At 42.0% G+C, this 27284-nt stretch overlaps 1 protein-coding gene and 1 long non-coding RNA gene across 6 annotated transcripts in view; one reads left to right on the top strand and one right to left on the bottom strand.

Annotated features, from left to right (window-relative positions):
- Window positions 1-27284, top strand: part of RASSF6 (Ras association domain family member 6) — a 152591-nt gene that overhangs the window by 41564 nt on the left and 83743 nt on the right. The gene's annotated exons all lie outside the window — the stretch shown is intronic.
- Window positions 4298-26782, bottom strand: LOC138067009 (uncharacterized). 3 transcript variants are annotated; one of them, XR_011140687.1, is made up of 6 exons: window positions 26489-26782; window positions 26203-26295; window positions 23928-24051; window positions 9685-9770; window positions 7257-8691; window positions 4298-7152 (listed from the first exon to the last, which is right to left on the bottom strand). It is a non-coding gene; the product is annotated as an uncharacterized lncRNA (long non-coding RNA). The 3 variants fall into 3 exon arrangements; XR_011140688.1 differs by having other exon boundaries at window positions 4298-8266; window positions 8578-8691; window positions 26489-26781; XR_011140686.1 differs by having other exon boundaries at window positions 4298-8691; window positions 26489-26777.

Here is a 27284-nt window from a genome sequence, read left to right as displayed (position 1 = left end):
AAGTTTTTCTTTTAGGATATTGAAAGAAGGCCCAGTAATGTTAAGCTCTTCCTAGACACGGGGGAATTGTAGCCCTTCTCTCACTGAGTGAATATTATTGCAATAGACAATTAAGATGCGTTGAGCCAACAAGTAGCAGAACTAATGAAACCTGATTTTCTATGGATTTATGGTTTGTGGTTGGATTCTATGATGGCTAATAAGGTACCCATGCTGACCAAAGAACATGTTGGAAATTCCTGCACTTAAAGCATTCAAAACTTCTCTCTCTCTCTGTGCTATAGGTTGTCTAGTGTGTTACAAGAGTTTAGTTTATGCTGCAGTCCTTCCCTTAGTGTGAGCACAATGGGAAGCTTTACTGCTACCCATAGATTTTCAGAAAACTTCCAGAAAATTATTTTATTTGATCTTAATTCATTGAAAATGGCCAACATGTTCAAAAGTTCTCAGGGGAACATAGGAACGCAGAACCATCCAGGCAGCTTCATCACATAATAAGGCCTATTTTCTAAGAAAACTAGGCTGGATGCTGCCAAACAGATGTGGAACTAGACTTCAGTAATGTTCCACTCCCAGGCAGTCATCCAAATATATTAGTCAGATTTGCAAAATAGCTGTGCAGACAAAAAATCCCCCTGTTGTCCATGGCAGCTACAGACCTGTAGCAAGAGTAGTGTGAAAAGGACATCTAGCCATCCAGGAGCCATTTATATATGCATGTACTGGAGGGACAGGAGGTAGGGTGGAATTAAATTGTCACATGAGGACAAAAATGCTAAAATCCTGCTGACACCCCCAAAGCGAGCTTCTGTGTCATGAGCTTTCAGATCTGTAGCCTTTCTTGACCCACATAATTATGAAGAAAGGAAGAGTGTGCCCTCCTTTCCTACTGCAGCACAGGAATTTGCTTGGCATGATGGCATTGCAGTCGGGTTTGTGTTAAGGCAGTGCCTAGGTGTCCCGATCCGGGTCAGGAGCCTCTCTCCTAAGCACTGTGCAAACATAGGCCAAAGAGATCCTTCTTGTCTAAAAACAGTTTGCATGGCTGAGTCACATCAAGCAGCTGCACACAGTGCAGCATCCGTGTGAACTGGGAAAGGCAATGTCAGGTGTTGCCAACAACAGGTACTGTAATGCATACACACAGGTCAGATTGCACGTCTGCAGGGTAGATTTGTTACTGGAACAATTAGACGATTTGCGAAGCACGTCCCGTAAGCGCTTTAAATTCCATGCTCCAGCAGTTTTACTTTCAGTAACAACAACTTCCAGCCCTGGTCACGTTTGTCACAGAGGCTGGGGATTTACTTTATGAAACAATCACAAACGCTGGCATAACCAGTATCTGTTTAGGAGAGAGTCTGACTGAAAAACAAATTAGTGGCAGGCTAATCAGGTCTGAAATAGTATCTATTTCCCCTGCTTTACCCACAGCCGACCACCTCTTGCATCTTGCTATGACATCATGGAAGATGTGTTAAAAATATGGTGAAAATAGCATGTTGCTCCTCTGCAGGTAGGCAAAATGGCAAAGTGTGTTGGCAGACGGAAAGAAGAGCCTCTTAGGTTTGAGATGTCTGAGAGAGATAGACACACTGCTTCACACTTTAACAAGCGTAAATCCATTATCAGTGATGAAGCTGTTGTCTGACCTGCATGCAATCCATACCACAATGTGCTGGCTTTGTTCATCCCAAAACATCTCACAGACGCTCTCCTTGGCCTTGGCCTACAATCAGTCTGCAAAGAGGCTTTGTAGGGGGGCTACAAAGCTAGCGCTGCCTCTCCAGGTGGCAGCACTAGCTCACTTCAAGTAAAGCAAGGGGTTGTCGGGTTAAAAAGTTTCCCCATAACCTTGCCAAAGAAAAGGTTTAAGCTGTGTTGCCTTATGAAACCCTGCTTTTTCCTCATTTCAAAAGGATACAGAAACTAGCACAAAAATTTAAGCTGGTGTGCAGGAAAGAATTGTTCCATTGCTCCAAACAGTAGGGTCTCAAGCCTTATTTTCCACTTTGAGATCACTGCAGTGAAATGTAAGAGAGGAAAATGGAGCCCTGGTGCTTTTCACATCAGCTTCTCAAATCATTTCACCAAACAAAACAGTCCTACTGTTTGAATCTGGAGCTCCCATTAAGGCAAAGAAATAATCAGGCTTGCAGTTTTGGAGTGGTGAAAGTATATTGATGGGCACAGTTTATGCAAGCCATTAACTAAGTTGACAAGATTTGATGTTGCAAGATGTGTTAGTAAATGGAAACAGACACCAGGCATATTTTACTAAATATTTATTTTAAAAAACCCAAAACCACATATAAGTAACACAACACGAAACTCCCTCAATTATAAAATACATAGTAATGAACCATTACATAAATCTTCTATTTAATTCAGATACTTGTTACAGTTATGAATTTTGAATGTTACAGTAATAATAATCTAATATATAATTATACATACTGTATAACTAAGAGGGTTTCTTTGACATCTTGGAAAGATTACTGTGAGAAGTTTAATAAAAATTACATGGTCTAACCATGATGACATTTAATTACTAGCATTTAAAGTGGTTTAGAGTTCCCCTTCTTTTTAAATTTCTGTTGGACAGAAACATGAAGAGCAGGGGAAGTTGCATGTATACAGTTCCACAAATTAATATGGATTGTTATAAATAAAAATTAATCAGCATAACAGCATTTTCACTCACATATAAATTATGACATTATGCCATACGAAAAAAGACATAAGATGTCTAAGGTTGCGAGGAATAAAAAACACCATCTCAAAACCTAGAGGTAAACAGCGTTGCATATACCAGGATGTCTGGCACGAGAAAGGAGTTGGATGTTGATGGTGAATCTGCTGTGTTAACTTTTGGCTTTGGCACAGCGCACTGACTGCACAGTTTTCCCATGGTAGCTGGGAAAGCTTTTTCCAGTCACATGGCTGTAAGATGTGCACAACAAAACTAAGACATGTTTTGAGAGGCGGCAGTTTCCTTCTCTGCTCATAGCTGCTGTGTAAAATAAATGTTTACATGTGAATTACTTAAGTCCCTACATAAGGGGGTAGCATGGAAATGTATTTCCCTGCAGATATTGAAGCCCCATCAGTGTATCACTGATGCTGGAGCCCAGGCAAAGATTTTCCACTGAGAGAATTCAGAATAATCCCCATATCTTCCCTCCTGCACAGCTGGCAAAAGCAAGGTTTTAAAGGCACTAAGTTAATATGACACATTAACTTGTGCTTTTCAGACGATCTCCAAACTATAGATAGATCTTACATTGTACCTACAATATTTAAATAAATACAATGGAATATTATTACATTAAACTGCTCAATAAATAGGGTGAACTCAAATGCAGTGTATTTCTGAGAAGAAATTCTGTTGTCCCGTAAGTCCCAGGCTCAGAAAGTCATTTTCCTTCCAGCAAGTTTCTTTTCCTCATCATTTTTTGACATGTTCAGCTGAAAGCAAAAAGCCAAGAGCACGGATATCACCATTTACTATCCCCAAGGCCTTCAATTTGCTTTTAAGCGGGGCAGAGGGGGCGTTCGAGCAGACTCCCCCGCCTCTGCCGCTGTCGTGCGCGGGCGGCAGCGCGCATCGCGCTGGCCGCGGCGGCTGCGGGGCACAGCGGCTCCCGGCTCCGGGGCCGCCCCGCTCCCTCCCGGCGTGTCCTCCAGAGCAGCGCCCTCAACGGAGCGCGGCCCTGGCCCGTGGCAGGTACCTGTTGAGGATCTTGGTGACGATGAGCTGGACCCAAGGTGCGGAGGGGTTCAGGCAGATCGTCTGTCCCTGCTTCGTCGTGGCTCTGGGGGCGAGCGGAGGGGGTGAGCGAGGGGGCCGCTGCGAGGCAGGGGCAGGGGCGGGGACGGGGACGGGGACGGGGGCACTTACATGACTTCTAGCACGGCGCAGTGCGGCCCCTCGGGGACGAGCTCCACGCGGGCCAGGCGCCGCGGCGGGATCACCTCGGTCACGGTGTGCACGCAGCGGCAGCGCAGCTCCCCGGCCAGCGGCGCACCTGGGAGAGGCGCAGCCTGACCGCCGGCTCTGGGGGCTCGGCCCCCGACGGCGCACCCGCTCCCACCCCGGGCCCCGGGCCACCTCCCGCTGCCCGCCGGGTCCCGGCCCCCCTCAGCCCCGCCGCACCGGCCGGGCGCTGGGGGCGCCGCCACGCCGCGCCCGCTGCCGGGACCCGGCCCCGGACGGGTCGGATCCCCGCCTCTTACCCTGGCTGAGCGCAGCGCAGACGGCCAGGAGGAAGAGGAGGGAGAGGCGCGGGCTCATGGCTAGTGCTGGCAGTGGAGGCGCTACGGGAGCTGTCTGTGCAGCCCTGCTGTCGGCTGGGGTTTTTATCGCCCGGCCAGGAGCTGTCGGGGAATTTCCCGGCGCAGACCAGGCAAGGCGGCGCGGTGGGGAGCTTGGCCGGGCGCCCCTCTTTTACTGTTGCCGGGCCAGGTGGGACTCTGGGCGGCTGGACTGGGCCAGGCCAGAGGCCACCTGGCCTCCTTCCAGCTCTTGGGGTTCTGACCTTTACAAGCGAGGCAGGGAGCAGCTCCTTTTCTTTCTGCTTGCCGCCCTGAGAGGCAGGCAGAAAAACTGCCCTTTCAGGCGCGAGGGAAGGCGGCGGCGCACTGCACGGCCCCGAGGGTCTTCGGGGTCTGCGTGGGACCTCGGGGATACTCACCCCGCCTCCTGGAAGAAGCCGAGCCTAGATCTCTTTTGTAGCCATGTTCACAGCAGCCTCGGTTTAGTTTGTTTTCAGTTAGTCCTGGTGCAGGGAACTAAGCTGAAGGAGGATTTGGGCTCTGGAGCCTGCCTTGCTGGCTAACCCCCTGCAACTGCTCACTCTCACCCAGTCGGGGTGGTTTCCCTGAGCATCCTTCTCTGCATATGTCTTTTGAAAGCCAGGAGTATGTTTTACCTGCAAGTGGGGGTCATGGAAATTTCCTTACCTAAACTGCACTCTTAGAAGCCACACTGCACAAATAGGTCACTCTGTCTTCATGACAGTCAAACCATTTTGCTAGTTAACTTTTGCCAAAAAACACCAAAAGAGCAGTTTTCTATGAGCTTTTCAATAGATAGAGAATTTCAAAGAGACTTTTTTACTCTTAGGTTTCATTCAGATAAAGTCAAAACACTTTGTTCTCTATTTAGCTTGGGTCTGAAATACAATTTTGTAATTCTTTTTCTTCCAGCTGATCCTTTCTCTCTTCCCCAGGTACCTGTTAAAATGAATGGAGTTCACCAAAGCAAATTGTTCCTGGGTCAGGCTGCTGTGGTCTTTGTCCAAGCAGCTTGCACACCTTCTATATCCCTAGAGCTCCTGAGTCAGTACTCTTGTCCCAAGTATCGCTTTGATTTGTGAAACATTGATAGCTATTCAGGAATTTAAGATTTGCAAGTGCTTTTCTAGATTTTCCCCCTTCCCAACTTTCTCCAACTTTCTCACCCTTATTTACTTAATAAGCATTTCTTTGATGTGGAATATATATCCCAAACTTTAAGAGTTAATGCAAAATCAGATAAAAACAGATTTCAGTGAAGCTTTTCTGGTTTGTGAAGAAGAGATGAGTTCATGAAACCTTGTTAAAATGACTTCAGCCTATGCCTGCTACAGTGACCATTTTGAACTGGCTTGACCTGATCTTCAGGGGAAAATGGATGTAGTTTCCTTACAAGAAGACTGTTGATGCAGAGGCAGCTTCTTATAACTAAAGTATGTAGGTTATGCATACTTTTTTAAGAGAAAAGCCAAGTAATCCTTGTAGTATAAGGACAGTCACAGGGCAAAATAAGAATTAAATGTAGGTTAAACTATATTGGCAGGGATGCCAACATGGAAAGCAAAAAGATGGTTTCTAAAATTACAGAGAATCACAGTACAAAAATCCCATTAGAATATTTACTGTCTGAAAACAAAACCAAGCTCAGGACTCAAAGCAGGTAAGATGTAGCAGGAGAGTCAGTCCGAGTGAGAGCTTAGTTAGGTGACAACCTAATGGTACACAGAGGGTCTCATTCCTGAGCTTCATCTTCTTTACAGATCGTATAATTCATATGGCTTCTGATCCAGACAGTCCCTCGGGAGATTATCAATGCAGGAAAATTATATGTCATAAGCAAATGGTGATTGCTCCATGTAATCAGGAAATATCGACTGACTAACTTGCACCTCTTTCCAATTGCAGTTTGTTAGTGTCATCCTTTCAAGCTGTTGGTGTTTAGCTTGATTTTAAAAGGAAATTACATGATCAAACTGTCTCTCTGCCTGTTGTGTCATCCTCCCTCCCCCAATTCCCCTCCTCCAGTACAGTTTGTATCATTTGGCCAACTTGGTTGATTTGACAAAGGGCTGTGGGTCTGAAGGATACGAAGTTCCTACAAGTTTGTGGGGAGTCGGTGGTGGACAGAGGGAGAGAGAACCAAACCAGCATTGCCACCAAGGGAAAGCCGGAAGCATGCACTGTGGTTTCTGTCTGCCTTGCCAGCTACCAGTCCGTATGTTCCGGCCTGCCAGCCACTGCATAGCTTGGAATTGGCCACCTCCTGTGCTGCCTCTTTTTCAGCTTATGAATCAAACATGAAAGAAATTGGGAAAATGTGGGGTGGCTTGTATGACCATTGGAAGAAATGGAAATGTTACAAGAGCAGAAGTTCTCAGCATAAAGAAGGCCTATAGGTCTCTTGGAGGGTATAAAGGTTTTGTGGGGATCCAGAGGGTATTACAGTGGGGAGATTAGGGGAAGCATTTGTTTTTAAATCAGGGCCTGTTTCCTTCCTGTGAGTCATATAATGCCATCTGTATTTTGTGTTTGTTTGTTAAAAGTGAATTAATTAGTTTAATTAAACTAGCTACTTAGTTAATTGTAATTAAAATGAATGCTCCACTGATGTATATATGAAAGTGTGCATAAAGTAGATGCAGCATGTAACTTTGGCTTCAGGCTTCAAGACAAATCCTTGTAGTGGAGGTGATCTTTCAGACTCCATTTTTGCAGCCCTTCTTAGTAGGAATATGAGTAGTAGGCCCCAGGAGGTAGAGTTGTATGTGTTTTTTTGAAACCAGTGGAGTGGCATCAGAAGAGGTTGGAGCCAGGGAGAGGCAGGTGGCATGATCTCCTTGAAAAGTAGAGAGATTGCTAAAGAAAACGATAGGAAGTATAGCCATTAAGCATGGGCAGTAGCCTACAGGTGCTCAGTCGTGACCACTGAGCAGAAAAGTTAGGAATCTTTCTTGGGATACCTGTAGACCATAGGGATGGAGCTGCCATTCCCTTCAGGCTGTAATACCACAAGCATAGCACTGTGTGCTCCCAGTGTGGCTGTCATGAGGAAGTGCCATGTTCTCTGCAAGAAAACACTAATGAACACAGATTTTAGTTGCTTTTGTGCACTGCTGTGTTGATAGACACGCACTGTGGGAGTCAAGTACCCTAGTCCACCCTCATATACCTCTGTGCGTCCATAACTACTTTTCTCCTAACTATAGCCCTTGCAAGCTCAACAGCAAAATTGAGGTTTAGGCAGTAATATTACTAGGAAGAAGAATCTGCCCAGGTGTAGCAAACTGAGGCAATAGGCAGGTAGCATAGTGCACAGAAAAGCCAGTGCAGGTTGTTGAAGATAACATCAGACGACGATAGCTCTGAATAAATACAGAGAGCAGATCCGCTGATTAAGAAATTGTCATTTGCACACAGTCATATTACATATTGTTCTTGGACAGTATGCATGAGTAAGGACAATTTACATGATGATGCTTGGTTTTATGCTCAGATGACTGTTCACAATGCCTCAACTGGCAGAGTAACTCCATAGTGGTAACTGCTGGGAAAATTCTAGAAATCCCTGGGATCTGAAGCGTGAGGCTGTTTTGGCCACAGAATAGCAATGTGTGAAACTCAGCAGTCGGCTCTGCAGTAGAGGCAGGTGCTCAAATTAGCATAGTCAGAAAGGTCATGAACATGCTGAGATGCAGCAGGCAGTAGAGAGCTTGATTCTGTGAGTCAGTACTCATGCGAACAGGCCTAGCACACATGAAATAGAGACCTCTGGGACTATTGCAGAAGCCAAGACCATCCTGAATAAGGCTCTGTAATTGTAGACTTCCAGATCACCTCTGGCTACCTTTCATGAGAACGTGGGTAGGCGCTCTTCAGTCCAAATGACTGCAACAAACATGCTCAGCTTTAGATGAGCCCTCTTTGATTCTGTTTTTCCCTCCTGTTCCCCTCACCGTCTTTGACAGTTTTCCTTTTGAGAGCAAAGAAGAGACAAGGAGAGACAGAATTGTGCCAGTCAGAATTCAGAAGGCTGAATTCTTCCCGGTCTATTGCCATATCTCTTTCATTATGGATATTATCTGTAATGCGTTGGCTGCAGGTGGCATAGATGTGCTGGAGTTAAGTTTAAATTGGCTCTCCTGAGTGGTGTTTGTAGCATAGCTATGACAGAACTCATCAAAGTGTGTGTATTTGCCTAGTGTTAGGGAGAGACGAGTTTGTTTTGCTACCTAGGTTGCATAGCTGCAGCTGTGGTCCTACCACTCAAGTTACTGACCTTACCTCAGATATTTTTGTAGGAGCTGCTGCCTAAAGATATTCTGAAATCCCTCAGCATCCTTAGCATGGTCCTCAGGAGTACTAGAACGTAGAAAGCTTTCCCAACTTACGCAGGCCCTAAGGAAATGCATACGGAGTATTACTAGCCACATGACTTAATCTTCTTCCAGTTATCCAATTGTTAATTCTTTAAACACAGGAAGCAATTCTATTGCTTTGTTGCACACATCAACTGGTTGCCTTTCCACAGCAGGTATTTGGTTTGGCATCTATAGTGAAAGTATGCATTCGCTGGCAGCAGGCCCAGAAAAGTTAAAAAACAATTAAACAAGACACAATTGCCTCTTTCATTTCAACAAGTGAGGCCTTTTCCCGATTTGCACAAAGAAGAGTTTAGGGGATACGTCACAGACACATATCTTAGGTAAGCTTTTTAACATCACCTACAAACCCCTTGACATGGACAATCTTAGAAGAAGCAGGTATGTTTCCTAGCAAGTCGGACATTTCTTCCTCTACTTTGAGATAAGAATGAACATTGTCTATTCTAATTTTTAAGTAAGGGTAAAAAAAATGTCAAACCACTACTGCCTACAAGCCTCTACAGTCAGAAGGCGTATGCTTACGATATCACTTAAAATCATTACTGAATTATGGTTATTTTCTGGACTAGTACTACGATTATATCCCCTATGAATCCTCCTGTAGATCAGGCTCTGTGAGGGTGTACAAACACATAATAATCTTTGCTCCCAGAGAGCCAGTGCTGTGACTTTTCAGTCTTTTGAGGAGATTTGCTGGAGTTTGTAACCAAACTTCAATATCATCCTACAATTTTGTGAAAATTGTATTTTATATCTATTTTGAACTTGTCCTTGAATTTGCTAGTTTGAACTGTTCCCAGTGCATATTCCTTCGTAAATAACACCTGAATGTGTAAGAAGTACAAATGTCTCATCGTTCAACTCAGGTAACGAAGGATCTTAGCTTTTGACAACTGCATTGTGACACAACTGTTGTGTGCTCATGTTGCTGTAATACCTTTTGAGACATTAATGTTTGCATTCAAAAAGGATGATCTATAGCAACCAATGATCAGTCTTTTCTTACCTATCTTCCTGGCTCTTCATTTATTTTCAAAAAAGCTGGAGTCTTTAGTTCTTTTCTTCTCAGCAGAGTTTGAGGTTTTCCTTCACCTGTGCTCCGTGGTGGAAATGATAGTATGAACAAACACACTGTTAGTAGCTGCAAAGGAATGTATTTGCTTTACTTAACAAATATAAAGGGCTGGCTTTGACATCAATTCCTTTGGTAATCATTTCTCCATGTGTTTCAGTTTCTAGGGCCAATCTTACTTTTTTGAGGTAGTAATGGGGTTTCAGTTACTGCCACACCCTAACCTCATGTTGGGTGCCTCTTAGACATCTCAGAAGGTGCTTAAACTGAGTGGCAGGTGTTGAGCTGACTGATTCTGGGAATTTATACCTAATATATAAGGGCAAGAAGGGCTTCATCCTGAGGTTGGGAGCAGTATGTTCAAGGGAGCACTGGTCCTACACCCTACGGAGGTGGGAAGAACACCCAGACTTTTTGGTGGTAGACTTGATCCTGGATAAAGGTTAGAATTTGATGACCTTGCATAGCTGTTCAACTGATAAGCCCCTGAGGTCATCACAACTCCTGAAGGAAGAGCACAGAGAGCTTCTGTTGACTTTACCAGCAGCTGAAAGCGGGTTTTTGCCTTTGGATCTATGAAAACATCAAGAATAACTCTTTATGAGAAAGGTGGTGAGGATCTCTTGCTGTGGGCTGTTAGGTCCTGGTTGTCTGTCAGAAACAAGCGGTTTTGTGATTACTTGGAAAGGTCTTGATTCCATGGTTTACAATTCAGTTCTAATTCCAGTGAATATGCAGCTGGTTGCTGTTGCTCACGCAAAGCTTGACCCTCATGCACAACCCTGTGTATCTGCTTCTAACACCTCACAGCAGGACTTGTTCTTTGCCAGTGGCCTGTAGAGGTGTGATACAGCATATCCTGTAAAAGCTGCAAGTTGCTCCAGTGGTGATATCTAAGCATGGGAGAAAGGATGCAAAGCCAGCGGTAGCAACTGAGGCCCCGTGCTGCTGTTGTGCTCATCCTTGCTGGGTAGGAATGTTTAGTGATGGTGGATAGGAACATGGGAGAGTCCCCAGGGAGCACAATCTAATGATCGATGGAAAAATTGTGGGTTTTTTCACTTTGTTGAAAATTTAAAACAACATTTTCAGTTCAAGCTGAGCAACTCATGCGTTGTGAAATGCCTATTTCATTTGGGATACTATTGCCTAAGATAAAGTTTTACTTCCCAAGGGGATCCCCCAAAGAAGCTGTAAAAACAAAATCCTCTTCCTCCCATTCTTATACCTTAAGCCAGAGAGCAAAGATTTCCCTGAAATGGGAAATTAAATATTTTTTAAAAAATCTTTGTTACATATTTACTTCCAAATCTGCAAATAGTTTAAAGTAAAGCAAACACGAGTCTTTTAGCAAATGAACTACTCACCCAAATGAAAAACAAAACCACAAACCTTGGGTTAAACCAGTTTCAATCTAACAAAGTTTTCAGGTTCAGTGGAGCTGAGCAATGTTTGAGGGATTGCTTTGGATAGTTGTGGTCTTTTGGTTAAAGTGATGACATCAGCTGAGAAAGCAGTGACACGAGACATGTGACCATGTGAAAATGGCAACACTCATTGGAATCCTCATGAAAACTTTGAAGTCTTCTCTTACGACACACACTGACCCTCCATGCTACTTTCATTGCCTGTGTCGCAACGAAGGAATAATCAAGAAGCCATACTTGACTCTTACACACTGTAAGCTAATGAAGCAGCCATCTCAGGGAATAGTTTCTTAAAATACTTTGAATGTTGCATGCGGGTTTGTTCTTCGGCATATTTGGAGTCTATTGCAAAATGATTCACGTTGTTCCTGGGAACAGATAAGGCCTGCTACTTAGTACATAAGGAAGGAAGAAGTGATGTTGATAAGTTTGCATAATTCTCAGTGAATAATGTAAAATAGCTTACAAAACAGCAAAAGGGAAGAGAATTCCTTTAAGAAGGTTAAGGGAAGGAGTTTAGAGAAGAAGTTGTTGGAGGAAAAACACTGATAACATTTTTGATGAATACAATCATCACTCAGGTTACTGTGAATTATCTTGCCTATTACAGTACTGTCTTGTATTTCATTATTGTTTTCAAAAGCAAAATTTCCCAACATTTGCTTGACTTTAAATATCTCTAGTACAAAAAAGGTACAGGAATACTGAATACTAAAAATTATGCTAACAAATGTGAGCACACCATTTTCTCTCTCTTAAACAAAAGAGCTAATGAGTGCCAGTATCAGGAGTGCACAGCGCAGGCAGAAATAAGCTGCATGGAGTCTTTAGAAAGCAGGATACTGAAAAAAGTAACTTCTGCTTTGCTTGAAATTCAGTGTTTTTACCTGGGTTTTATTCTAAATAGTAAAAATTCCCAGAAAATTAAACTGATCAAGACATTGACTGAAAAGAATCATTTCACTTCTCAGAATGCCTGTGTTGCTGTAAGATCAAAGTAGTTTAATTTAGATAAGCAGTTTACTATTGGCATTTGAATGTACGTTTGAGTTTGACAAAATCAGCGCATTCTAGTGACATTTTCCAGTTTGTTTGAATTCTCATTTTCCAGTGGAGCACTGTTCCCTTGACACACTTTTCATCTAGAAGGCACTGGCTGTATTCATGCTACACATCATTTGAAACCGACTGTAGCTTCATGCTTCTTGCTGAAAGCTCACTCTCAGAGACCTTATTGATTCAGCATTGCCCATTTGCTAACTTACTCTATTTCTTGTATTAGCTATTTTAGTAGTAGAGGACACTTACACTTCTTCACGTCCTTATCTCCAAGTAGGAATAGCATTATAAGAATTTTTCAACAAGGACATTTTTCTGTAGGATTTGGCCTGCCAACAGATGCAAACCCATTTACAGCTCCTTCCTGCATTTCTTACTCGGTCTAGTCCCACATTACCTTCAGTGGAAGATTTGAGTACGCAAAAGCATTGGTTTTTGTGGTATTAGTCTTAACCAGGAGTGGGTGAAGCTAGAGTATTCAGTATGAACTACCTGCAATGTCTGGTTTCTTGGGCCCTGTTTTTGTAAAGACTGTGTTCAAGGTGAGCAGTACTCCTGTAAATCACCACTTACTGCTCATGGAATTAAAGTCCTTGCTGTCAGAGGTGAAGTATTACACAGAGAAGGCCCAGAGGGGAAAAAGAGAGAAGCAAGAGACTTGAGAACTATGCTGCAAGCCCTAACTAAAGGAAGACAGTGCACTGTTGTACACCATACCTCTCATGAGAGGAGCCTCAGAAGACTGGGACTGCACCTGTCGTAACTTTCTGGAAAAGGAGTCATCAGAAAGAGAGGAGTTGATAGCATTTTGACAATAGAAATTCAGTGAATCAGGCAATGTGCTTTTATTGGCATGATTACTGCTCTGCTTCTGGCAGTGTCTGGGTCAGTTACCCACGAACCAGCCCGAATCACTTTGTGTTTGTTTATCAGTTGTTGATAATTAAACACGGAGCTTTCAAAGCGTCAGAATTCTTGACAAGTCACTCACTATTCGTTATTTATGTTGGGTGACTAAGTGCCTTTCAGATGAAGCTCCAACACCTGCATGGACAACTGTCATTTTAAATAAGAGCAGCTGTGCTCCTTTAAATAAGAGCTAGTAGTTAAAGAAAGATTGAGTAGGTTGATGGTCCAGAAGATCTGCAGGAAGTTTAGTTCAAATTCCATTCAAATCCTTATGGAGAAGGTGCAATATAAGGTCCTCTTAATGAAAGAGAATAGAGCCTGTGGGGATTGTGCTTGATTTTAAGCATGTCCTTTCATTTCCAGTACAGTATGCTATCTACAGACTTCTCCCAGACTCTGTGTGACACGGTGAGGTGGAAATGAGGGTTTCACTCTGGTGTTCTACTTGGAAGTATATTGAAATTTTTTTCTGATTTGGAAGGAAGGAAGTGAAAGCATATAGGCTGTATTCAGATTTCATTTACACCCATTTTATGCTGATATCATAGTCATATGGTGGTAGGTAAAGTCCAAACGCAAGCTGTCCTGCGGTGTGGATTATATGCTTACTGACTGATGTTCACCAAGATCTTAAAAGCAATGGCATATGCTGGTTCCTGCTCCTGTGTTTCCATTCTGCAAAGGCAGCTGTTTCACTCTCCCCAGCGGGTATTGCGCTGTTCCATTGGCTGATCAAAGTGTAGGTGCGCTGACAAGAGATGTGTTTTATGAACCCTCTAGAATCCATGAACTTGCTGAAATACCCTTGACACTTCTTTAGCCACCTAGGTCTCCAGATGTGAGGAATGCTTACTTTCCCAGAGCATGTGCTACTGTCACAGCAAAATGACCTTTTGGAGGGTCAGTGCCAGAACACTCTGTGAAGCCATTAGCACAGCATTGCATTTAGGCAAGAATACAGTACTATTATGCTTGTGCTTGGGTTTGTGAGTAATACTGAGATCATTGCATTGCAGTTTGTGACTTCTAGGGAGGTTGTTCTTGAGGATTTTGCATGGTTTATCCTGACCTCACAATTTTTTTTTTTTAATACAAATAATAATGAGAATTTTAATAACTTGAAGCTTCTGGTGGATGCAATTATTCTGTGAAGGAAAACTTAGACTTGGGCTTTATGTTGTGCTATCAGTACCGTCCCTAACCATAGACATTCACATCTACGCTTGGTGTGAAAAAAATGTGGAAACATGGGCAAGTCAAGGCAGGAGCAGTCGCAGACTCTTTTAGCCTGTAAAAATGTGGACTAAACACACTGTTGACCGTGGAAGTACCTCCCTTTTTCACCCAGCCAATGTAATAGTTTTGCAATAAAAGCAAGCCTAAAATAAATCTTGTGTAACAGGATGAGAAACCTACCAAGCTGCGTCTCTGCATCTCATGTATGGAGACCTGGCCAATCCTGTATAACTTCAATTTTTCTTCTGGTAGTGGAAATCCCCTTCTCACTGATTGTTCTTCAAATGTAAATTACCTTTCTTTGGAATGGCTTATATTTCTTTGGCTTCAGTTTCAGGCTAGGAGCTGCAAGTTTCTCCCCAGCTGTTTGCCCATGCATCAGTTGAAGTTTGAAAGCATCACCATGCACTACAGCATTAGTGGGATCTAAGGGAACAGCACATAAAAGTATTCTGCTTTCTTCTCTTCCAGTGAAAATGTAGCAGATACCTTGCACAAACCAGAAGCCTTCACTGAATTGCCACCAAGTGGCAAACACTTAGTGAAAAGTGAAAACACTTTTTCTCTTAACCTTAGACCCATTTCTCTTTGTCAGTATCTACAGTTAGAGCATGGTGGGAAGCCAGAGTGAAACGGTTACAACATCTCTCACCTGAGGTGGTGGATAAGAATTAGATTATTAGGCGAGGGTATCCCATTACCTAACATTTGTAGCATACCTGCTCTAGTCACTCATATCCTTGCACTGGTGGTTGGATAACTCTGTGATTTTCAGACTTTAGTACACAATCAATGACCAAATTCCTGTAGTTCCTGTTTACCTGCTAAGATCTCAACTAGACTGTGGGAATGATCTTCAAGCCTTGCAGTTTGGATCTCCATGTTTCCTGAGATGGGAGAAGATTTTTTCCTTTTTCCTTCTTGCCATCTTCTTGCCATCTTCTTGCCTTCTTTTCCACTTTCCATATTGGCTTGTTTTGCTCAGCCTCACGTTTTGTAACATTTTTTGATGGCCATTTTTTTCATGATGCTAGCCTTAACACAGACGACAGTTACATTATTGGGAAATTCCTTTATTTTTACAGAGCTAATGCATCAGCATTTCTAGTCACTCCGTGATCTTCTGATCCTGCTTAGGATTCCTTTTTTCATCACATATCTTATATGGAACTGTACTTACAAGGCATAGCTGTCAGCATTTTTTTCTCCAGTGATGACTGTGGTGTCTTTCAGTGCAAAGACTGAAGACCGTACTTCTGTAGCAGATTCCACAATTTTTGGAACATCATTGTCATCTGTCACCAATTTCATTTTTCCCCTATCAGAGTCCAGTATAGTATTCCCAAATTTGTCCATCCTGAGGGAAACTGATACTGGAGGTACCAGAGCGTGCTCAACACTGATTTTCAGGTTCAGATGCTTCTTTGTGCCCTGTTAGCTTTGACATTGCTTTGGGCTGCTCAGATTGGCTTTGTGACAGCTCTGAAGAACATGCCATCTTTTCTGGGAGCAAAATCTGCTGCCATACCCCAACAGAGCTGCTTAGCTTTACTTCTAGAAGCTCGCTCTTCAGTACATCTTACTCAATCATTCATGTAGACTGACTAAGCTTAGCTAAGGAGGTATTATATACAGAGAAAAGAATATGTGTTTTTAGGTGCAGGTAGCCTCTCATTTCAGGACCTCTGTAGATTTTTCTTTTTTGATTTTTTTTTTTGATCCTCTGTGGAGAATCAAAACCTGTTATAAATGGCCGTTCTTAGCCAAATAACCCTGTTCTGCATCCTAGAGGTGGACTTCCACTGTGATGTCTCTAACCTTTTGTGTTCATGAACTCCTCACATCTGTGCAGCAGCTTCGATCTGGTGGCCTGTAGACTAGATGAAAATTTACTCTCCTCCACAATTTTGAGGGGAAGATCAATTTTCCCATCTTCTCCTTAATTTCTACACCACTCTAGACTGGCAAGTCTGCAGCTAGTCTTTGCTCTTGAACAAATGCTTTATGTGTGTTATTCCAAAAAAAAAAGAAAAAAAATTCACTTCTGACCACAGATATTTTTCAGTTTTCTTTGGAAAATATTCAGCCTCTGTTTGAGAACATCATGGCTTATTTTGAACCTTCTCCATCTCTTGGATTTCATAAATTCCCACTTTCTCCTGCTTTTATTTTTATTCCTTCTTTCCATTTTCTCCCCCCATCTACCTGCAACCAGTTCCTTTACTTATTTCATCTTACACCCAAGGATACTAGCTGACAGTGTAGGTCTTTGAAAACTGGATTCCACTTCTCATACCAGTGTCGTCTTTTCTTGTTATTGGTGATTAGTCAAAATTTGGGAGTTCAAAGTGCTTTTCCGGTCAGAAGAAAAGATTTGGTGATGGAATTAGGTATTTTTCAGGTAACCCCATGTATTTTTTATAAAACATTCCTTTCGTGAGGAACCAAGTAGTCAAAGGTAGCTTCCCAGCTTTAAATTCCTTTTGTGTAACTGCTGCCAAAAGCCCTGTCTCAATATTTCTTTCTACTGTACTACTTCTATCTGCACTGGGCTCTCTGCCAGATTATTGTGTGCTTGCCTGCTTGCCTGTGTGCTTTACCCATTCCCTGTTTTGTACATGCACTCCCTTTCTGCCACTGACGTCCAGCTAGCCAAAAAGTTGTGATGCAAAAACAAATTTTGAACTGGCTCTCGTAGCTATTGTCCATGATGCCTGGCGAATTATGGCAGTCTGTCCTGACTATGCCGTGGTGGAGTGGCTTGCGTAATCCCATTGTGCAACTCAAAACAAATATTGCCAAGTCTCTTACAGAGTCACAAGAGTATTGTACTGGCCTAAAGCAACTGCTGTTTTGCAGTCTTAATGCTTGGACCTTATTCTAAACCACAAAATCATTCTTTGAGGCCTGTCTTGCAGCTTTTCTTTCTGAAGATACTTTGTCACCATTTCTATATTCTCATGTTCCCTGTTTGGATTACAAAATGTTATGAGATTGTAATTATCCTATTACCTACATAATTACACCTCCAGTGCTGTATAATCTGGAGGTATTAGCATTTCTCACACTGAACCTGGCAATGGGACTGTTGAACTCCAGTTGGATTTGCCTCTGAGGCAAGACCGAGTAGTCTGCTTTCCTGCTGAGCATGTTCTGGTTGGAGGAAGGGCCCAGAAATTTTAACTTCTTAGACAGACAGTCTTCACAATTGCTCTTACTGCATACTGGATGGATCCTGAGGCACCTGTCTAGCCTGCAGGAAACAGCTGTATTTCCCAGAATCTAGATCTCTAAGGTGCTGTCAGCTCCCAGTGAACTCTGGCTTGCTAGGAAAAGTTCAGCTATACTGTTGGTTATGACCAGCTGAGATTTGGAAAACTGTGAATGCTAATTAAACAAATTATGAATACATACAAACATACATATCTGCCAATCCTTCATTAAAATAAATCCTAAGTGGCTTCTGACATTTCAGAAGAAGAGCTGCAACTGCAGCTAATGCCATTTTCTACCTAACTCAGTGAACACCTGTTTTAGATGTTCCCATCTCAGTAGATACAAATTAGATGCAGATGACATTTGACAGGGGTAAAAGCTTATGACCATGTTGTAGAATACTAAAAAAATGGCTTTGACTCATCTTTTCTCTTCTGGATACGAAACATAGGTCAATGCACTTGTAATGACCTGTAATGATCTGTAATGACCTTAAATATTCCACTTATACATAAGTATACAGAATGTTTTCTTTTATCTTTTTTGATTTTTAGCAACCTCTGAGAGCACCATCATATGCTGAAAGGTATATGTAACGTATATAATCCTTTCATCCCATGACCTAGGAAGAAAAAAGCAACAGTTTTTAAAAATACATTTTTCTGTCATTTAAAATACTGTCCTGAAATTCTAAACTTGCATGGTTACTTATAATACTATTTTCAGGTTTCTGTATCAAACAGATGGGCCAAATCTGAGGGATTTTGAAGGGTCAGATCTAAAAGCAGGATTTTCACAATGTGCAGGTATTTAGGTGCCCAGTTGTCCCGATTCGTTGACATTGAGTCCATGTGCTCACAAGTCTGGTTTCCGGAGCCAAATGAGCAAGTTCTTATTTGTATGTCCACCAAAAAGGCCAGTCTCCCTTCTTAGTTCACTGCAGAACCTGCAGTTAATCTATTGGGACCTGAAAATAGTATCACCGGTTTTTGAGCCAAGTGACAGACCTGAATTCAGGGTTCAGGGTAAATTCAGGAAATGGGAGAAAGTCATGATAAAGTCAAGTATTGCTTTGATGAAATTGTTGTTACTTATGCAGATCCCATGGAGTTATATTTGCCTGGATGCAAGTAGCAAAAACGTTGTTTATACTCTTCTTTCCAGACAGCAATTAGTCCGTAGTGTCCCTAGTGTTTTCTGAGGACCAAATTGCCCATGCTTTTCTTGGCTGGATATCCCTATTTGTCTATGTCCTGCTTGATCGGCATTTCCAACAGTTCTTCTCTCACTTATGGGGGAGGGATGTTTTTGACGTGCTGTCTGATCCTATTCCCTGTATTTCCAGGTTTCTTTCCCATGGAGACCAGGTTGTGGAAGGGGGCAGGGGCAGGGAAACAGGGATGACGGAAATCTGTGTCTTGTCCTGACAGAGTCAGGTGCAGCTGGGTCATTTGCACAGCTCCAAGAGCTGGGAAGTGTTCTCAGAACTAGCAGTTTAGATGGAGCTGCTGGGAATGGGTATTATTCAGCCTGGTTTATATGCATCAATGACATCCTTTTGCTCACACATGCTTTTCATATGCCTTTGTTTTAAGTGGTGAAGTGTGCTTCTCTTTTGTTGCTATTTTTTTCCTAAAAGGGATTTTACTTGATCATAAAATTATTACTAATGTAGGACAGCCATTATATCCATCCGTTTCAGTATGGTTTAACCTTAACTTGTGACACTATATGTATTCATATCTGCACAGATCCATTAAAGACTTTAAAATGGATTAAAAATAAATCATGAGAGACAATTCCTTATAGTTAGGCAAACTCTTTGGCAGATAATCTAACATGTTTTCGTTAGACTTTGTGGAGAAAAAAATCATTTCTGACAACCTTCCTGAGCAAGGAGAGGAATGGACCTTTCTGAATGGAAGAGTTCTTGAAAGCCTGAAAGCACTGAACAGTGAAGAGAGCAGAAAGGTGTAGATAAATTTAAAACTGTAAGAGGAGGTGATGCTTTCTAAAGAATTTCTTAAAACAACCAGTAGTATTTTACTCCAGGGGTCTCTTTTATTATCTTGCACAATATCTTCTATTAAACAAGTTATTTTTTGTTATGTTATAGAGTTAAAATTACACATGAAAACTCAAGAAAGGCTGAGGTTTATAAAATATGATTTTTAAGTGTATGCTTTTTATAAAATTTCTAACATAGGGAAAGTTTATACCAAATAGCTGCAGTGAATTGAGCTGACCCTTGGAAAGCACTGGTGAGAGGCCTCAGTTGACCATGGTGCAACTTCTCTGGCTGAGGAGTTCCAGATGATCACTCACTGTTTTTTTCCTCCAGTATTTTCCTTACTGTGGAGTTACAGTAAACAGTGTCACAACATTATGCAGCAAAGTAGGAAAGTTCAGCACAAGATCTTTTGGAGAGGAAGGTGATTTTATTTTAAAACCAACTGATTTCTCTCATTAACACTCTCATACCCACATGCACACAAACACTAAGGTGCATATGTCCAAGAGGTCTATCCACCGTTCAGACACTGCAGTGAGTGTGTCTGGATGGTCTGTTCAAGATTTCTTCCAAGGACATGGACGGCAGAGGGCACTGGCTATCAGGTCTTCATCATGTTTCTGTCTTCTTAGTCTGGCAATCACAAGCTGATTCTGAATGTGCCTTTTTGTACCCTTTAGGGGCTGACACTGATTAGTCCCTCCATCCTGTCCCACCTTTGTGAGTCATTGGGATTTACTCAGTGCCTTTTGTCTCCTGATCTGGGTGTCTGAGAAGCCATGCAAAGGGGTGCTGGGATCTTGCCATCAATACATGCTATTCTTATGGTTGTTCTGCCATTCCTCCTAGTGCTTCCACACTGATATTCCCCTTCATTTTCCATTCGTACCAATTTTGATGTTGGTTTTACAAGTCCCTACAGCATGAGGCAGCTGCTGCTGTAAAGATGCATGTACTGAGGAAATCCTTATGCTCATCGAGAGCTCTTTGTAGATTATGTAATTTTTTTTCCAGAGCCAGAGTCCTAATATACTATTTCTGTAGTATTTGCAAGCAGTTACTAGTAAAGTATATGGTAAAAGTGGTGCATGCCGAGATGATGCAATAGATTGGGGATACAAAAAAATGCTGAGCTTTTTATCTCTTGGCTTTAGCATAAGATAGAAAAAAATCAATACTAATACAAAAGACCTTGCTGCCTACTCAGTGACCTCTGTCAAATGGATTCATACCCATTCTTAGTCCAATCTGCAGTGAACTGATATCTGCTGTAAAAGCCGTTGGCACAGGAGGTATGAATAGGAATCCCATCCAGGCTTAGGAAGCATTAAGGATGGAAGAGTCCCAGAACATGCTTGTTGCAAGAAGGGAAGTACGTATTTGGACGCTTATTCTGTATGGAAGCAAGATATCTGTGGATTAAACAAAGAAGCCTTGCTCATAAAGCAAGATTCATTGTTTTAAAATAAATGTTCCAGAGGCAGAGATCATCCCCGATGCATAAGTGTCTGCTTCCTCTCTGCTTAAGGGTGCCAGCTATCTTGAAAGACTTTGCGTAGTGAACCAAAATGGAGCAGCTGGGCCTGCTCAGCCATCTATCACATCACTGTGACAGAGGTTCCCATCCTCAAAGTAGGGACATCCGATCCACTTGTCAGGCTGCTCCTGAGGTTCTGCAGTTTTCAGCCTGACATGTTACTGTGAGATGCTTTACTTTGAGTTTGTGTTAGTATGATGGCCTGTCAGCGATTCCTAATGCAGAAGGAATAGATCCTATTTGTACGGTTGTATAGATGGCGGCAGATGGTAGGAGCCTCAAGTAGGAGAAGCAGATATATCCGCTTGTGCAAAAGAGGAATGGATGGCTATTACCAGGAGTGCATTTCATGGTACTTTTGCCCAACTGGGTCCTGGGCTGCCTTATTTCCTCTGTGAGTATATGGCACAACACAAGGGAGCTCCGAAGAAGCAGAGCAGATCATGTACAGGATTCTGGATAAAGGATGCTGCTGCTTCTATTCTGGTGAGTGTTTAAAGCTGGCAAATAAGCCTTCTTTCAGAAATTCAGGTGAGGAAGAGCCCATATCATCCTTTATACCTCTTTAGCAGTCTTATCCATTATGTAGCTTATCAGTAAAGTACATAAGTGTCAAGTAATGTCATCAATGAAAGGCAGATGAACAACTCTGCCTGTTGCCAAAAACTGTTCTTCTACAGAATGGAATAAATTTGATATACCTAAGATGTTATTAGGAGACTGCTTACCCCAAACATTTTATATATTGAATATTTTGTGTAATGGCAGGGGATACGCCTTGATATCTGTCCTCAACAAGTTACTGTGAAAACGTGTGAAACTGAGGACATGACGGGGAAACTGCCGCATGGTAATCAAGCTGCTGATTATCAGACTGGTCAGTGGGAAATGTGAAACTACTAGGATGTCAGTCTGAAAAGATTTTGCCATGGAAAAAGACAGTTCTTGCTGCAGTGAAATGGACTTTGAAAGCATCCATAGATGTTTGGATTAGTAGATGAACTCCTCAGGTAGTGAATCCCTTAATTGGAATATTATCTGGTATATCTTTCCTCAATAGACCTTGGTACATGTGTCAGTGGAGACGGTTCCATCATTCCTTTGCTGAGCTCATCTTTTCTGCAGAACAAGTAATTGTTTTCCTTTTTTACCATGAATCTTAGATTGTATGAGCACTACAGGAATCTACTTTCTTTCTCTTGTCATCTACCAAACAGTTTGTACCACAGTTGCAGGGCTAACTGCACATCTGGCGGCTCTTAGTGTTCTTGAGAATCCTCTAATTCAAGACCCCCGAACCGGACCATAAACTTTCTCGGGGTGGAACACACAATTGCTCTTGGAGTGCTGACTTGTATAATATCAAATACCTCAGACAAATTGATGTACACCAGCCCCACAGGCCAAGCAATCAGGAACTGACCATATGGGAGACTTTGGCCTGCACAATGTCCTCCATGTATCTAACATGATAATTTGAGCAATCTGAGTGAGTTTCAATACTTGCACTTCTCTTTCTTCCAGTGGTCATGACTAATCATTGCTCAAATGGTAAGAGATCATTTTAAAATAAACTGTTTGAAAACGAGGAAGAGAGAAAGGAAGTGGGATGCTTTCCAACAATCCTTTTCCTGCCAGGGCATCACTGGAGATGTGGTGTTCAGTGAAGCCCTGTTTTGCCCTCCTGAAATATGAGCTTAAGTGATTCCTCTGCAGTGACAGATGGGATTCTGAGACTTGTCCCTTGGTCTCCTCCTTCAATTCACTTCAGGTGAAACTACTACATGAATGGCTATGTAGCAGAGTAAGTATATTTGGATGTAAGCCTCTATTGCTGATATTTTTAACTGAGATGAAAATAGAGAGCTTTTCATAATGAAAAAGGAATGAATAAGAAGATAAGGTGGACAGAAGAAAAATAGTTCAATAAAAATATGCAGTCATTAAATTTCGCCACTACTGGCAGTATTGAAAAATAGCAGGGGATCTAAAAATAGCACGGGTCCTTCAGTTTAAGCAGCTGTCCTTGATGTAAGAATAGCAGTTGCCTGCACCTGCATGGGGAACAGCGCTGAGGGGCCTTCCAAGACCACTCTTGCTCATGGGATGCAGAGCCCATGTCCACCTTAGGGTGGTTAGTAGGAGACTCTAGCTCTTTGGTGTCTCCACTGAGAGTTTCTTGCTGGTGAGAAATCATGCAGGTGGATAGATTTGAAATTAAAAAGTAGAATTCTGGCAACAGGTTTGGAATTCTGAGGTGATTATCTTCCATTTGTAGAACATTTCAAAAATGGATGATTGGAAATGTGAAGAATATGGTGATTTTGACAGATAAGCTTTGTATTTTTTTGGACAGATAAGCATTGTATTTTAACAAAGAGAGGAACCGCAGGTTTCCTATAGCTTTGTTGAAACAGTAATTTCTTTACATACCAGCCATTGTTTCTGAGGAGGAAAATAAAACACTAAAGCTTAAAGCATCGGGGAAATAACTTCTGGATGAGAAGTCCTTTTGTTAACTTTAAATTGCTTTAATCTCATCAATCTCATAGGAGGAAATCACATTTACTCTTTGAATTAACATTTAAACTTGCAATAATAATGAAATGTAATTCCAGTTTAAACTTTTTCAGAAAGCAAATAAACATGCTCTTACTTCTGTATGTACATAATGAAAAATTGACTAATGCAGATTTTAGGGAAACACACAGGTGACATGCAAAACCACACAAAACATATTCTGCACCTGAAATACCTGTAACCTACTGGAATAGGTACCTACCTGTGAAATGCTCAGGAAGGTATTTTCATCGTGTTTTGAGGTGGGAGAGTCTCTGGACAGATCAATTGCAAATCAGCAGTACTTAGCTGTCTCAGTTTCTCAGCTTATTCACTTACATCTTGGCCTAGGCAATAAGAAAGCAAAAAGTTACTAGGTGTAGCACACATACTATGCAAACATCTCTGGGTATCTTGAGGTGCAACCTGTTGACTGTAGACTACTAAAGGGTAATGGCGTAAATGCAACGAGGTCATAGTTGACACAGCTTCTCTACCATAAACGCAGCATGGATGTTGAGCTGGATGCAGAGAGAGTAAAAATTCAGAACTGCGAGGAAGTGACAGTGCTGAGATGGCCACACTGTTCTGCTTTTGGAATCGTTGCGATAACTCAGCACTTCTCAGAAAAAGGGAAGTGCCCGTAGGAAATAAGAAAATGATGCAGATGCATCTCAGGACCATCTAGGAGCCACTCATTATTCTATGCTTATAAGGCCTGTGAACTCAGAGAAAAGCTTGAAAAAAAGCCTGAACTTTCAGCACTGAAATATAAGGGAGGGACAGAAAAGAAAGAAAAGCTGACTGATAATGAAGGCCAGATCTCCCAGGATGTGCTGCACTTCACTTCTGAAGCATAATGCCGCAAGGTTGGCAATTGTTTTCACCTCTGTCTGGTTTATAGGTAGATTTGCCTGAATGCTGCTGTGATTATGCCATGTCCTCCTGTGCTCGTTTTGTGGTGTTATGCCCTTCCTTCTCATTGGAGAACATTTGCTGGAAACAATAGAAAGACTGAGCTAAGATCAGCTGCGTCTTATTTGTGTGCCAGCCTTGAAAGAAAAAAGCATACAGTTGTTGCTTTGTTCTTCTTCAGCTCTGTGAAGCTGTGATCCTCTGGGACCTAACCATCCCTTAGCAATGTCCCTGGGCGGTACACATGGCACATGTATTGAAAAGGACTTACACACTCTCTACAAAATGTTTTGAGCATTCAAAACAGGAAGGAGGGAGAGAGGATGCTTTTAGGAACCAAAACCACCACAGTTACCATGAAAGTTTTGGAAAACGTCAGCCATAAGTGTACAAGCAAAGTACCAAATGCACAATAGCACAATAGCACAGACAAGCAGTGAGTGAAACAGTGCAGTTTACTGCAACAAGTATACATGCCCTGCTAATTATGATCAGGTTGTTCAGGGGAGTGCTACCAACTTGGAACCCACTCAAGGTGTTAAAAAGCCTTTATTTGGATGTCATCTGTTTTTCAGTGTTCACAGTGCCTGTGTGATCCTTCCATGCATGCTCCGTTTTTAAAAGTGTTCAGTTTAATCAGAGCAGAAATCAGAAAATTCTGTTTTGTTTTGTGTTGCATTGGTTTTTAATGGCTAAAAATAACTTCCACTGTTAGTCAGCTCTGTTAACTGACAGACTTGGGATCTAATTTTGAAAAGTATTGCAATATGGATAATGGAACTTGGCAAGTGGAAAGGCCTTGAGATGTTTCACCCATAGGCATGCTTATATAAGCTACCCATTTAGCTGCAAATCGGGATCAAGAAAAATAGATTTAATAATCGCATCCTTAGATGTCTTACCTCAACCTCTAAGCCCTAACCTCTCCCCATTTTTCCAACATCTCCATGCCAGTAAATGTTTCTAGTGTAGAGCTGATAAGACTCTGCATGTATCTTATCTATTTTATGATATTTTTGAGAATATGCCACATTAAACATTTGTTACATGGCACTAACATACATAATCACCAACACTCCTCTACATGGGTATGACCTGGTACTTTTAAAGTGTGTTTTTTCATTGAGGACATACCATTTTGGATTCTGATAGTGTCTGTAAGTCTTAAGTCTTGGCAAATTAAGATTGTCATGTACACCACCTTAGTATTGTCTTTATTATTATCTCTTCTAAGACATTATTTTAACTTGATTTCCTGCGGGAACATACCTTATGCAATCACCATTTGTCTCCCCAACCCCCGTAGTTACTTTTGAACTATGTCATTTAATTTGACAGAAAGGAAGGAACCTGAAAAAGATACAGCTTGTAAGAAGTTCTGGGAAATAGGCAGCCAGGTGTAAACAATGCTCTCAGTAAGTGAAAAGCTGCAACACAAACTCAATCCAAATTTGGCACTTCACATCCAGAAGTGAGAGACCCTATACCCTGATTACAGGAAAAATGCTGTCAGAGCTCAAGACTTAAAGCAACTCCAAAGGAAATGAGGCTCCATTAATTGTATAGCAAACTGAAGAACTTACTTGTGAATGTTTATTTGAGGCATTTCCATAATTGCTGGGATGTTCCTTATGTGTCCTGGCAGTGAGCAATAAGGAACCACAGCAAGCAGTTTCCTAGAAATCATTTAGAAGAAAATTTTATGTGAGTCTTTATTGTACCTGCAGTAGATTTTTCATCTCTATCACACCCCCCCCCATATCTTTGTGCGTAATGTGCTGAAAATGTGCAAAGCATTATCTGGAAAGCTTTCTTTTCCTTTTTCTTTCTCTTTCCATGGAAAGCCAGAAATGCAGCATGCTGACTCACGTGATAGAACAGCCCAGTCCAACCTCTGCTTGAAGATTTTGGTCTCCTCAGTCCTTCCCTGCTATGTGTTTAGGATAAAGATTAGGATTCAGCAACCTTCCTGGATAGCTTGTTCCAGTGGCTAAACGTCCCCTAACTTCGTTCCTAACAACTGAGGAATACCTCCCTCGTGGAAAAATAAGCTATTTTATTCACTCTGCCCTTGCAGTGGGCAATCAAACAACTGACCTCTGCCTTCTTTCTACAAACTTCCCACATACAAGAAGATATATCAGTGTTTCCTCTCCAGCTTCTCCTTTCTAAACCAAATTAAAAACTTGCAATTCTTTGATTATTTCCTCATGGGTCATACTTCCTTAAAATTGTATCATTCATGTTGTTGTCTTCTGGGCCTTCTCTGATATTTTAGTGCCCCAAATTAAAACCATATTCCAATGGATGCCTCATCAGGACAAAAAGAGCAAAGTATTTTCCACTGTATGTGAACTATTCTGCCTGTCATTTGCCAGTTAGCATAACCTTGCGAGTCACAGCTAAAACCTTCATGTCCTTTTCCACAAACTGCTGCTCATCTCTTATGTCAAAGAGTGTTGGGTGCCTAACATGGATCTGTGCTTGTAAAAACGCTGCTAGAATTGCCACTGTGCATTGTGCATTGTGCTTCCAAAATCGCTCTGTCTGCTGTTATCATTTTCCAGTACTGAAGCCAAAATGCATCCTCTTTATGCCTTTCCCCTTGTTACCCCTCAAGAGCCTTTTTCTCCTGGAGTTTCCTCTGGAAACCCAGCATACTTAA

Source organism: Struthio camelus, chromosome 4, assembly GCF_040807025.1.
Source record: "Struthio camelus isolate bStrCam1 chromosome 4, bStrCam1.hap1, whole genome shotgun sequence".
Taxonomy (NCBI): domain Eukaryota; kingdom Metazoa; phylum Chordata; class Aves; order Struthioniformes; family Struthionidae; genus Struthio; species Struthio camelus.
The sequence above is the reverse complement of the archived record's forward strand: the minus strand, read 5'-3'. Positions and strand labels throughout refer to the sequence as shown.